We start from the raw sequence: 14,419 nt of genomic DNA, 5'->3' as shown, positions 1-14,419 counted from the left end.
GGAGGCCAAAATTAGTGACAGCCCAAAGACTGGGAAAAATTCAGAATCCAACAAAGGAGGACTAAAAAGATAATAAGGACAGGGAAAATAAAATAAGGAGAAACTAGGAGGAATAAAGAAACTGACAATACGAGCTCCTTTAAATATATAAAAAGGACAAGCGATGTCAAAGTGAACACAGGATCCTTACAAGATGAATCTGGGGTGACGGTTTTGGAGATCAAGGAAATGGCAAAAGAGTTAAACAGATATTTTGCTTCAGTCTTTATGATGGAAGGTACTTTAAGCATTCTACTATGACTGAGGAATACAAGGGAGGAATTAAGTACCATCACTAAAGAAGTAGTATTAGACAAACCAATAGGGCAAAAGGCAGATACGTCTCCTGGCCCTAATGGCTGGCATCCTAGAATCCAAAAATATACAGTTGCAGAAATAGTGAATGCATTTGTTGTAGTTTCCAAAAATCATTGGATTCTGGAGAAATAACAATGGATTGGAAAACTGCAGATGTGACACCCTTATTCAAATGGGGAGAGAGGCAAAAAGTGGGTAACTATAGGCTGACTAGCCTAACATCTGTTATTGGAAAAATATTGAAATCAATTATTAAGGAAACAATGGCAAACATTTGGAAAATTATAATATAATCAAATTTGACTTCATGAAATGGAAACCATGTCTGACTAATCAATTTATTAGAGTTTTACGAGGAAGTCTCACCCAGAATGGATATAATGGAATCAGTAGATGTGTTGTGTTTGGACTTTCAGAAGGCTTTTGACAAAAATAATTCACAAAGGGTTAGGTCATATGACAAGCATCTATGTTGTTGGAGGTTGTACATTACCATGGATAGAGAATTGGCTCATCGGCAGGAAATGGGGAATGGGAATTCCGTGGGTTTTTTTCATGTTGGCGACCTGTAATCAATGTGGTTCCACAGGGATCCATGCTAGGACTGCAACCATACATAAATGTCAATTATCTGGAGGAAGGAGGTGAATGTACTGCAGCCAAATTTGCATTAAAGTAAATTGAAATGCAGGTTGAGAGGGGGGCTACAAAGATATTGATAGGTTAAGTAAGTGTGTAAAGTGTTGGCAAATATAATGTGGGAAATCATGAAGTTGTTCATTTTGGAAGATGGAACAAAAGAACATAATATTATTTAAATGGAGAAAATCTGCAGAAAGCTGCAACACAAAGGGGCTCTCAGAAGGTTTTGTGTCGGTGGAACTCCTTATGAGGGAAGAGTCTATGTGAATATTTCAGACTGAGATAGCCCTTGAAACTTCTATTGATCATGAATCTATGGGGGAAGGGCAGGAAAGTGGACATGAAGAATGTCAGTTCAGCTATGACTCTTTTGAAAGGTAGAGCAGGCTCAAAGGGTGAATGGCCTGCTTGTGTTCCTAATTCTTATGGTTTTCTGGTCCAGAGCTCTGGGCTCAAAATCTGGACCAGCATGTATCGAGATGCATTGCTCCATTACCACAGTCATTATACTTCAATTTACTTGGTTTTGGTTTCATAGAAATGCATTACACTAGGGCAAGAAGCACTTAAACTGAGACTTGTGGAGCAACATGTTTGCCTCTCTTCTATGCTCGTCTATCACAACAGCATTTCTCCCAAACCCGCCAGGCTACTCATTGTGACCTGAATTTTCCTATAATTTTGTCCAAGATCTCTCTGCTGGTTTCATAATACTTTTTTTCTACCAAGTTACTCTCAGATAGTTAGGCATCCATGTCTATTTCTAAATACCCACTAGCGGCTGCCTTTTGTGAAGGAGCCCCTCAGCTGTATCTTATAAAAGGCATTTTGTAGATATGCTACCTCCTGGAGGGCTGATTAACAGATTCTTTCAACATTTTTAATATTTGCTTTGTCAATTAGCTGTATGAGCACTCCATCAATGAGGTTTTGGGCATATTCTTCATGAAAAGAAATGATCAAGAGGTGAACATTTCCTTCAGATATACAGTGAATGACTATGAACAAACTACTTGCAGACTTCACGTGTGTTTTCAGTACTTATAACAACTTATCTTAATGGAAAAAAAGGAAAATTGTTGGTTTTCCACTTTTATGGTCAGTGAGTTGTGTGTGGAGAGAAAGAATATCCTAAAGTTCATTTGCTTTAGCAGATTTCTTCTAAATCTTTCGCTCTGATTGTTTTTCAGTTTGTATTGTTGCTAATCTTTTTTTAATGCAAAGTGCAATACTTCATCAGGAGAGACAACAATTGAGCTAACAAAATGCTATTACAGTTTAAAGTTCCCTTCAGTGACCTTTTTGTGACAATTGCATAGATAATTGCATTCCCATCTCAGTCTGTGTGGAGTTTGCATACTCTCCCCGTGTCTGCGTGGGTTTCCTCCAGGTGATCCGGTTTCCTCCCACAGTCCAAAAATGTGCAGGTTAGGTAAATTGGCCATGCTAAATTGGCTGTAGTGTTAGGTGAAGGGGTAAATGTAGGGGAATGGGTCTGGGTGGGTTGCTCTTCGGAGGGTTGGTGTAGACTTGTTGGGCCGAAGGGCCTGTTTCCACACTGAAAGTAATCTAATCTAATCTAATGAGCAGGAGCAGTACTAAATTAACATTCAGTCCTATTGCTTGAAAGCTTGCAAGCACAGCACTAAATTATGTATTTTACATTATAGTGCTACACCTGGAAGTAAAATCAGATTACTGCTGTGGAAGAATCAGAGTAATGATAAGAAATTAAGCAAAATGTAATTAAAACAACAATAAAAAACACAGTAATTAAAATTATAATGTGACAAATGTTTAGTATTGATGCTATTTGCTATATAATGGTTTAAAGATTTGATATTCAAAAGGTACTACTTTCAATACAAGAAAAATCTACAATGAAAACTATTGGCAAACATACAAATCTCTATAGAGTTCCCACAAAAGGAAGAAATCTTGCTGCATCTATCCTGTCAGGTCCCCTTAGAATTTTGTATGTTTCAACATGACCTTGATGTCAAGAACTGTCACTCCCACCTCATCACTGGAATTCAGCATTTTTATCCATGTTTGAACCAAGGCCGCAATGAGGCCAGGAGCTGAGTGGTGCTGGCAGGAGCTAAACTGGGCATCAGTGGGCAGTTATTACTGCTTGATAGCACTACTGATGACCACTTCCATCACTTTGCTGATGATCAAGACTGATGGACTGGTCATTGGCCAGGTTGGATTTGTATACAGGACATATCTGGGCAATTTTCCACTTTGTCAGGTAGGTGCCAATGTTGTAACTGTACTAGAACAACTTGGCTACTGAAGCGACATGTTCTGGAGCACAAGTCTTCAGTACTATTGATGGAATGTTGTCAGGCCAATACTTTGCAGTATTCAGACCCTCCAATCATTTTATATCATGTGGAGTGAATCGAATTGGTTGAAGCCTCGCAACTGTGATGGTGGGGACCACTGGAGGAGGCCATGATGGACCATCCACTTTGCATTTCTGGCTGTGAATGCTTCAGCCTTACGTTTCGCACCAATGTGTTGGGCTCTTTTATCATTGAGGATCAGGATATTTCTGGAGCCTTGTCTTTCAGCAAGTTGTTTAATTGTCCACCACCATTCACAACTGTATGTGGCAAGTCTGCAGAGCTTAGATTTGATCCATTGGTTATGGAATCGCTTAGCTCTGGCTATTACTTGCTGCTTATGCTGTTTTGCATGCATGTAGCTCAGTTTGGTGGCTTCATCAGGTTAACACCATTTTCAGGTATACCTGGTGCTGCTCCCAGCATACCCTCTCCATTGGACCAATGTTGAACCCCTGGCTTGATGGTAATGATGGGTTGGGGAAATATGCCAGGCCATTAGATTGCAGACTATGCTGGAGTACAATTCTGCTGTTGGTGGCCCACAGTGCCTCATGGATACTCAGCCTTGAGTTGCTAGATCTGCTTAAAGTCTGCCCCAGTCAGCATAGTGATAGTGTCGCACAACACGATGGAGTGCATTCTTAATGTGAATGCGGGATTTCATCTCCACAAGGACTGCAGCGGTCACCCTTATAGATACTGTCATGGACAGACGCATCTGCACTGGAAGATTGTTCAGAATGAGGTCAAGTATAGACTTGGTAAAAACAATGACTGCAGATGCAGGAAACCAGATTCTGGATTAGTGATGCTGGAAGAGCACAGCAGTTCAGGCAGCATCCGAGGAGCAGTAAAATCGACGTTTCGGGCAAAAGCCCTTCATCAGGAATAAAGGCAGAGAGCCTGAATGGTGGAGAGATAAGCTAGAGGAGGGTGGGGGTGGGGAGAAAGTAGCATAGAGTACAATAGGTGAGTGGGGGAGGAGATGAAGGTGATAGGTCGGGGGCAGGGGGAGGGTGGAGTGGATAGGTGGAAAAGAAGATAGGCAGGTAGGACAGGTCATGGGGACAGTGCTGAGCTGGAAGTTTGGAACTAGGGTGAGGTGAGGTGAGGTGGGGGAAGGGGAAATGAGGAAACTGTTGAAGTCCACATTGATGCCCTGGGGTTGAAGTGTTCCGAGGCAGAAGATGAGGCGTTCTTCCTCCAGGCGCCCAGTGGTGAGGGAGTAGTGGTGAAGGAGGCCCAGGACCTCCATGTCCTCGGCAGAGTGGGAGGGCAAGTTGAAATGTTGGACCACAGGGCGGTGTGGTTGATTGGTGCGGGTGTCTCGGAGATGTTCCCTAAAGTGCTCTGCTAGGAGGCGCCTAGTCTCCCCAATGTAGAGGAGACCGCATCGGGAGCAACGGATACAATAAATGATATTAGTGGATATGCAGGTAAAACGTTGATGGATGTGGAAGGCTCCTCTTGGGCCTTGGATGGAGGTGAGGGAGGAGGTGTGGGCACAGGTTTTGCAGTTCCTGCGGTAGCAGGGGAAGGTGCCAGGACGGGAGGGTGGGTTGTAGGGGGACGTGGACCTGACCAGGTAGTCACGGAGGGAACGGTCTTTGCAGAAGGCGGAAAGGGGTGGGGAGGGAAATATATCCCTGGTGGTGGGGTCTATTTGGAGGTGGCGGAAATGTCGACGGATGATTTGGTTTATGCAAAGGTTGGTAGGGTGGAAGGTGAGCACCAGGGGCGTTCTGTCCTTGTTATGGTTGGAGGGGTGGGGTCTGAGGGCAGAGGTGCAGGATGTGGACGAGATGCATTGGAGAGCATCTTTAACCACGTGGGAAGGGAAATTGCAGTCTCTAAAGAAGGAGGCCATCTGGTGTGTTCTGTGGTGGAACTGGTCTTCCTGGGAGCAGATACGGCGGAGGCAGAGGAATTGGGAATTCGGGATGGCATTTTTGCAAGAGGTAGCGTGGGAAGAGGTGTAATTCAGGTAGCTGTGGGAGTCAGTGGGTTTGTTAAAAAATGTCAGTATCAAGTCGGTCGTCATTAATGGAGATGGAGAGGTCCAGAAAGGGGAGGGAGGTGTCAGAGATGGTCCAGGTAAATTTAAGGTCAGGGTGGAATGTGTTGGTGAAGTTGATGAATTGCTCAACCTCCTCGCGGGAGCACGAGGTGGCGCCAAAGCAGTCGTCAATGTAGCGGAGGAAGAGGTGGGGAGTGGTGCCGGTGTAATTACAGAAGATCGACTGCTCTACGTAGCCAACAAAGAGACAGCCATAGCAGGGGCCCATACGTGTGCCCATGGCTACCCCTTTGGTCTGGAGGAAGTGGGATGATTCAAAGGAGAAATTGTTAAGTGTGAGGACCAGTTCTGCCAAATGAATGAGAGTGTCGGTGGAAGGGTACTGTTGGGGACGTCGGGAGAGGAAAAAACGGAGGGCTTGGAGGCCCTGGTCATGGCGAATGGAGGTGTAGAGGGATTGGATATTCATGATGAAGATGAGGCGTTGGGGGCCGGGGAAACGGAAGTCTTGGAGGAGGTGGAGGGCATGGGTAGTGTCTCGAACGTATGTGGGGAGTTCCTGGACTAGGGGGGATAGGACAGTGTCGAGATAGGTCCCTTTTCTTGGTTCCCTCTCCATCTGCCACAGATCCAGTCTAGCAGCTATGTTCTTTAGGATCCAATCATCTCGATCAGTAATTCTGCTGCCGAGCCACTCTTGGTGGTGGACATTGAAATCCCACACTCAGAGTACATTATGTGCCCTTGCCACTCTCAGTACTTCCTCCGAGTGTTGTTCAACATGAGTTACTGATTCATCAACTGAGGGAGAACAGTCACCAACCTGCTATAGGAAGGCGAAAGTGAGGACTGCAGATGCTGGAGATTAGAGTTGAAAGTGTGATGCCAGAAAAGCACAGCAGGTCAGGCAGCATCGGAGAAGCTGGAGAATTGACATTTTGGGCAAAAGCCTTTCATCATCAGCATTCCTGATGAAGGGCTTTTGCCCGAAACATCAATTCTCCCGCTCCTTGGATGCTGCCTGACCTGATGTGCTTCGCCAGCACCACAGTAGCAACTTGCTATAGGAAGCTGAATGCTGGTTGAGCCTCTGCTCAAGAAGAAGCAGAGCTCTCAGACCAGTCTGGTGAGGGTGTATAGGTATAGAGAGATTGGAAGTCTATAATGAAGAGAAGACAGGGCCAGGAAACTAGAATCTGTTGAAGTGAAGAGGCATTGGAAGAATCACAGACTTGGGTTTAGAAAGAGACTGGATAACTGAAGAACAAACAGAGTTGAAATGGGAATAAATAAGGTCAATGTTCAGTGGGGCAAGAACAATGGATTATCCAGAGCAGTGCTAAATTCAGATTTTGAAAAGGTTTTGTTTGGGATTGGAGGCCAATGCTGTGGATGGAAGATTTCCCAGGTTATATAAGAGGTGATAGTTCTGGATATAACGGCCTGGTGTTTAGTAGTGGGTTCATGATCCAGGGGGTGGAAGGAAGTATTTGAATGTTTGAGTTCAACATCTGTTAGGTAGATATCAAGAGCCAGAAGACAACAGCACCATCCCATCAGTGGCTTTGATCACAATGTTAGAGTTGGAAATTAGAGTGCTCCTAGATCAGAGGGAGGGAGATTAGAATGAGTGAGGGGAACAGAAAAATTGAGACAGCTGATCTCCAGCCAACAATTACCAATTAAAGGATTTCGAGAGAGTACAGAGCCAAAGTGAGGAGTCCAGGTAGAGGAGAAGTTTGGAAATTGGTAAAATAATTTGCTGAGCTGAGGAATGACTTCTATGTGAAGAACTTAGTGTAAAGGCAAAGGTCATGTATGAACAGCTCAGCATCACACAAAGCTCAAATTCATTGAGATGGAGGTATAAGACGAAGGTCTATGCTGTGGATGTATCATTCAGTCAGAAAGATAGGGCTGAAGGGAAGGAGGATTTGAGATGGGGTTAGGGATGGGCTTTTACCCCGAGTGGGTGAATCTTGTGATCTTTCACACCTGCAAGTAAAAAAGAAAAGTGGAAGTGTCGAACTGTGAACTTGATTGCTTTGAGGTGGAATCAGTAGATTTTGTTGAAGAGGGACGGCAAGGGCATGAATGTGGTGCTGCATGGTATTAAGACTGGATTTGGGTATAGTGTCAGAGCAGTTCAAGAAATTCTGAATGTTCAGATATTTGCAATCATTGGTGGAATCTACATGGAATAAATTAGAGCCAGACATAGTTACTCAGGAAGATAATGTGGCGGTGTAAGTGAGTTTTGTAGATACTTAATTAAATATAAGAAGGGAAGTAGAAAGCAATAAAGGAGAACAAGGAAGAAGAAATGAACTGAAATCCCAGCAAAGAGAAGATTACAACTTCTTGATGGACCTCCTTAAAGTGACGTGGCATTGAATTAAAAACTAATGCAAACTGATGATTTAAAAATCACATCCTTGTCATCAAACAACTTCATTCCTTTTTCTTAAAACTTCATCCGGACTTATATTCTGCAAGAAATCTACACTCCTCCAATTTTGTTCTCTTGTACATTCCTCACTCCTTTTGCTTCACTATTAGTGGCCCTACCGTCACTTCCTATCAAGATATTGGTCCACCAATGTTGATCACTTGTTCTAATACCTCTGTGGATCTGAATCAAACTTCATCTGTGAAGTATCCTGGGACATTGTGCTACTTCAAAGCTGATGTGTAAATGCCAGATATGGTTATCGATGTATTTTAAGATGAAACATTGACTGACTTCAGTTCCCATACAATTGCTGCCTGGCGTAAATATTTACTTACAGTATCTGATTTGCCGTAGCCTTTTTTTCAAGAATAATATTTTATAATTTAAAATTGTTTTTGGAGGTTGATTATTAACCCAAGTTTTGCATATTGCTGAACATGACTCTATTTTTCTTGTTCTGTTTCAGCCTGACTGTGCACAGTATCCTACAAAAGCGTGCTCAAGAATTCGGGACCCAGTCTGTGGAACAAATGACATAACATTCCCTAACGAGTGTATGTTGTGCTTACACAATAGGTAAGGAGTCAATATTTTTCTTTAAGAATTGTGTTTTAGGACATGGATGTCAGAAGTAAGATCCATCATTTATTGCTCTTGAAAGTGATAATGCACTAACTTCTTGAAGTGGACATCCATGTGTAGGGTTTGTTATAAACCTGGACAAGTCAGATCCCAGAATGAAACCTTGCTTAATAAACCATCTATTTCATGTTTGCTTTTAGTTAAACTCCTGTTTAGTCAGTAAAACTTATTCATCCCTGCAGGAGTTCCTTTGGCATTGTCCTTGGCCCAACAATCTTCAACTGCTGAGATGCTCCCTCCATCGTAAGATCAGAAGTAGGGAAACATACTAATGTCCGATAATGTTCAGCGCTATTCATGACTCCTCAAACATTGAAGCCGTCCATGGTTCAAATGAACAAGGTCTGGACAATATCCAAGTTTGGGCTGAAAAGTGGCAAGTAACATTTGTACCAACAAATGCTAGTCAATAGCGATCTCCAATAAGAAGGAATCTAAGCATTGTCCCTTGAAATTCAATGGCATTACCATCATGGAATTCATCGTGATCTCTAGGCCATTGATCCATGTAAATATAATGTCAACCTGCTGCAGAATTCCTCACTTTTGATCTGTTTGAATTACTCATGTCCTGATTTCCCCAAAGTCTGCAATACAAAGTCACATCTCAGGAGAGTGATAGAATATTCCTCTCATGCCTGGATAAGTGAGATTTAACAACACTGAAAATGTCTGACACCATCCAGGACAAAGCAGCCCACTAGATTGGTGCCACATAAATCTTCCCTCCACCACCAATACTCAGTAGCAGCAGTGTGTACCATCTACACGATATACTGTAGAAATTCACCAGAGATCCTTAGACTGCACCTTCCAAACCCATGACTACTTCCATCTAGAAGAACAAGGATAGCAGATACATGATAACATCACCTGCAAGTTCCACTCCAACTCACACACCATGCTGACTGGGAAATATATTGCCATTTCTTCACTTGCTGGGTCAAAATTCTGTAATTCCCTCCCGAAGGGCTTTATGGTTCAATCTACAGCATATGGACTGCAATAGTTCAAGTAGATAGTTCATTGCCACCTTCTCAAGGGAAACTAAGGATGGGCAATAAATCCTGGCCAGCCAGTGATACCCACATCCCACTATAGAATATCTTACATCTTTATTACAATCCTTCAGCTAGAGGGAATAGTTGCCTCCATGTAACCTGTCAAAACCCTTCATTATTTTGAATACTATGCACAACAAATTTTACCTCTCTCAAGATAAATCCTTCTTACATCTAGCCACATAAATCTCCTCTGCATCCCCTCTGGGGACAGAGATAATCCTCCTAAACTGTGATGCCAAAATTAAGGTGATGAAAAGGATGACAATTTTTTTCTCATTCTATGATACATGACCTTTTAGCTTAATCTGACTGATCTACACAAACAGTAGAATCACGCTTATGAATGCGGTACATCACACCAGGAGAGGGGTGGAGTTTCAGGTGAGTAACAGAGAGTTTGGGTTTTCCAATGTACTAAGCAATCTGGGTTATGGTCAGGCAGGGAACATTGCACAGCATGTTGCAGGATCAGGTATGTCTAATAATGGTTCAGGATGGGTGATGGTGGTGTAGACATTTATATTCTCTCTGAAGCTGTCCTTGCTTCACATCAGAGATTTGACAAGTCCATGTACACTCGGAGGTCTATGAACCTACAAAGCTATTTAAGGCAAAGGCTAATTGCCTCATTAATATGTACATATTACCAACCAGTCTTATGGAAGGGGTTTTATTGCCTACACTCTTGCTCTGTCTCAAAAATCTAAGTGGTCAGTGGTTTGGAGTTGATTTGTAATATACAGTAGCGCCTCGACATACGAACGACCCCGTTCACATACAAATCGGTTTACGAACAGGATCGTACGTAAACTTTTGCTTCAACGTACGTACGAAATTGTAGGTACGAACAAAGGTACGAACGCAAAAACCCGTGTGCGTTTCATTGTTCTGCTTTGCTACGTGCTTGTTGAACGCAAAAGCTCTCAGGTCCCGCATGATCTCATTCAGTTCGTCTTTGGCGCATGCGCTGTGAACAGCCCCCAAGCATTCTTACGCTATCCGAACAATGGGAAAAATTGATTCAGTTCGTGAACTTTTCGGTTCACGAACCGGGTCCCGGAACAGATTAAGTTCGTAAATCAAGGCGCTACTGTATTTATCCACTTCAAGCACATCAAATTGCTTATGTGAGCTAAAAATCCCCTTTTGGATCTCCTAGCAATGCTTCCTTTTATCTTTCACTAAAGAAGTTAAATTATCTTTGTTCTCACCTCTGAGTTAGAAGGTATAGGTATAAGTCCCATTTACATTACAAAAATAACCAAATTTCACTAGTTTTGTGATGTCTTGGAATCATAAATCACACTGCAAAAATTCTTTCTCTTTTGAATTTATAAAAGCCTTTTTTTTACTTTTGTCTGTGAGGACCTTACAAGTATGTAAGGGAAGGGTGGAAAAGGAATAAGAAAACTAAAACAGTGAGGAGATTTTTTTATTATCAGGCAGTGTAAGATTTAATCTGAATTTCTGTTGCACAGTCACTGACTTCTCAGTTGACCTATACCAAAAGGAAAATAATTTGAGTATACACATGCTCCTATATTTTACAAGGACTCTGGAGTGAGCCATTGGCTTAGTTGTAGCCCTCCTGATTGGGTAACAGAAGATGTGGAGGTGAAATCATACTCAAGGTTTTCTCAGCAAATGAAGACAAGAGCTTTTCACATCCAGCAGCGGCTATTAACTTGCTGTCTGCCCTTATACTTTTCCTCATTGGATGTGTTGTGGGTGCTCATAAAATACATGCTGTATGGGATTAACCATGCTATAACCTAGCATGAAGGCGGCTAAGGCACTTTCACATTTTCGCCACCTCCAAACGGACCCCACCACCAGGGATATATTTCCCTCCCCTCCCCTATCAGCGTTCCGAAAAGACCACTCCCTCCGTGACTCCCTCGTCAGGTCCACACCCCCCACCAACCCAACCTCCACTCCCGGCACCTTCCCCTGCAACCGCAAGAAATGCAAAACTTGCGCCCACACCTCCCCCCTTACTTCCTTCCAAGGCCCCAAGGGATACTACCATATCCGCCAGAAATTCACCTGCACCTCCACACACATCATCTATTGCATCCGCTGCACCCGATGTGGCCTCCTATATATTGGGGAGACAGGCCGCCTACTTGCGGAACGGTTCAGAGAACACCTCTGGGACACCCGGACCAACCAACCCAACCACCCCGTGGCTCAACACTTCAATTCCCCCTCCCACTCCACCAAGGACATGTAGGTCCTTGGATTCCTCCATCGCCAGACCATAGCAACACAACGGTTGGAGGAAGAGCGCCTCATCTTCCGCCTAGGAACCCTCCAACCACAAGGGATGAACTCAGATTTCTCCAGTTTCCTCATTTCCCCTCCCTCCACCTTGTCTCAGTCAAATCCCTCGAACTCAGCACCGCCTTCCTAACCTGCAATCTTCTTCCTGACCTCTCCGCCCCCACCCCACTCCGGCCTATCACCCTCACCTTGACCTCCTTCCACCTATCGCATTTCCAACGCCCCTCCCCCAAGTCCCTCCTCCCTATCTTTTATCTTAGCCTGCTGGGCACACTTTCCTCATTCCTGAAGAAGGGCTTATGCCCGAAACGTCGATTCTCCTGTTCCTTGGATGCTGCCTGACCTACTGCGCTTTTCCAGCAACACACTTTCAGCACTTTCACATTGCAGCCTGACAGATGGTAAATTGGTCCGTAAATCCTAATCTTCAAAGGCAGTTGCTGTGAAGATCCTGTTTTTTCTCATTATAGTCATAGAGCTGTACAGTATAGAAACAGACCCTTTGGTCCACCTCATCTATGCTGACCAGATATCTGAAGTTATTCTAGTCCCATATACCAGTATTAGGCCCATATCCCTCTAAACCCTTCCTTTCATGAACCCATCCAGACGCCTTTTAAATGTTGTAATTGTACCAGCCTCTACCACTTCCTCTGGCAGATCATTCCACAGACACAACTCCCACTACATGAAAAGGTTGCCCCTTAGGTCACTTTTTAATCTTTCCCCTCTCATCTTAAACCTATGCCCTCTAGTTTTGGATTCCTCTACCCTGGGAAAAAGACCTTGGTTATTCACCCTATCCATGCACCTCATGATTTTACAATCTCGTTAAGGTTATCCCTCAGCCTCCAACGCTTCAGGAAAAATAGCCCCAGTATATTCAGCCTCTCCCTATATCTCAACCCTACAATCCTGGCATCATCCTTGTAAATCTTTTCTGAACCCTTCAAGTTCCTCAGCATTCTTCCTATAGTAGGGATACCAGAATTGTATGCAGTATTCCAAAATTAGCCTAACCAATGTCCTGTACAGTCTTAACATGGTCTCCCAACTCCTATACGCAGTACACTGACCAATAAAGGCAAGCATACCAAACTCTGCCTTCACTATCCTATCCATCTACAACTCTACTTTCAAGAAACTATAAACCTGCACTCCAAGGTCTCTTTGTTTAGGAACACTTCCCAGGATCTGACCATCAAGTGTATAAATCCTGGCCAGATTTGCCTTTCCCAAAATGCAGCACCTCACATTAAACTTGACTGACAAAGAGTATGTCCACTGCCTACCTCCTCTTGGCAAGGCATCACTGGATGCTGAGGATTTAAAGTTTGTCTGTCACTGTTGCAGGGAATCAGAAGGCTATTTCTGCTTGATATAACAAAACATCTTTATGCCTTGAACAGGTTCTCCCAAATTATGTTAGCTCTACTCAAATTTCAAAATGAAGGATCAAAGGTCTCCAAAATTTTTATCTATCATTGCTGATCCTGGCTCCACCATACTCCTTATGAGAATTACAACCCACTGAGAACAGTCCATTGAGAACAGAAGGACTTTGGATAGCCATGTCACTTGTCTTTGTTTGCTTAGATTAGAACTCATTGGGTAGATGGCCAAATCACACAAGGAAACTCAGGGGCAGAGTCTTTTGGGGCAATAGCTGAGCAGAGACAGCACCTTTCTGATCTTGTTGCCTTTTGAAAAGAATTATCCTGGTTTTATGCAGGAAGACTGCTGAAGCAGAATTTTTAGGCCATTGTCTTAAATTTGGAGTCGTGTAGTCATTGCATGTACTTTCAGCCATGTCATTCTTCTGATCAGTCCATTGGTGATGTTTGGTTAAAGCATTTCCTCCCTCTATCTCCAGGGAATACAATCAGAATGTGAAGATAAAGAAGAATGGAAATTGCTGAAGTGAACAACAAAGCAGTGGGGAATCTTGAGCTGAGACAAGAAGGAATACAATTAACAAGAACCAGCCTCCATCTCTGTACCTTTAACATATTTGACTTTTCTTCCTGAGGGGTGATTCACTGATTAAGTGCTCGTTGGTAGTGCTGACCAGGAACATGAAAGGTCATCTTCCTGACTTGCTGATTAATCAAGGAATTAGCCTTCTTGTATCAACTGCAATAGTCATGATAAAAATACTTGTCAATAAATCATTTTAAAAATAACCTGTGTGGTAGACGTGCTTGTGCTTCTTCAATCTCAAACTGAGTATATATCAGTGACAGTTGCTATTCTTACTACTTCCACACAATAGTGCTGTTGCTTTTTTTATAAACTGTACTTTATACTATTAAAAGCTGTTGTTTGCTTGATCTGGAGGTGGCACTATAGTACACTTGAGTAGATTTTAGTCTTTAAAGGGCTCCCAATTGATGGAACCATTTCTCTCGCCTTCCTTCACTGTCTAATTAGATCTGGAATCCCTTAGGATCTAGAATTGTTTTTCTCTTCTTATACATTTTCCATGGCAACTTCATTGGACGATGTGATTCAAGCTCCATGTTTGCTTCTTTGAAATCCAATCATGAATGAGCTGCATTTTCATCAATCTTTGTTGTACATTCTATGCCTTTATTGCTGATTCTACACA

At 43.1% G+C, this 14,419-nt stretch overlaps 1 pseudogene across 1 annotated transcript; it reads left to right on the top strand.

Moving 5' to 3' along the window:
* Positions 1–6,445: 6,445 nt before the first annotated feature.
* On the top strand, positions 6,446–13,939 carry LOC148151827 (trypsin inhibitor ClTI-1 pseudogene; annotated as a pseudogene). Its single transcript, XR_015758911.1, has 3 exons — positions 6,446–6,496; positions 8,289–8,398; positions 13,685–13,939. The product of XR_015758911.1 is annotated as a trypsin inhibitor ClTI-1 pseudogene (transcript).
* Positions 13,940–14,419: the final 480 nt, after the last annotated feature.

Source organism: Chiloscyllium plagiosum, unplaced genomic scaffold, assembly GCF_037043375.1.
Source record: "Chiloscyllium plagiosum isolate Xiang-an unplaced genomic scaffold, Cpla_swu_hap1 HiC_scaffold_2, whole genome shotgun sequence".
NCBI classification, from domain to species: domain Eukaryota; kingdom Metazoa; phylum Chordata; class Chondrichthyes; order Orectolobiformes; family Hemiscylliidae; genus Chiloscyllium; species Chiloscyllium plagiosum.
The sequence above is the reverse complement of the archived record's forward strand: the minus strand, read 5'-3'. Positions and strand labels throughout refer to the sequence as shown.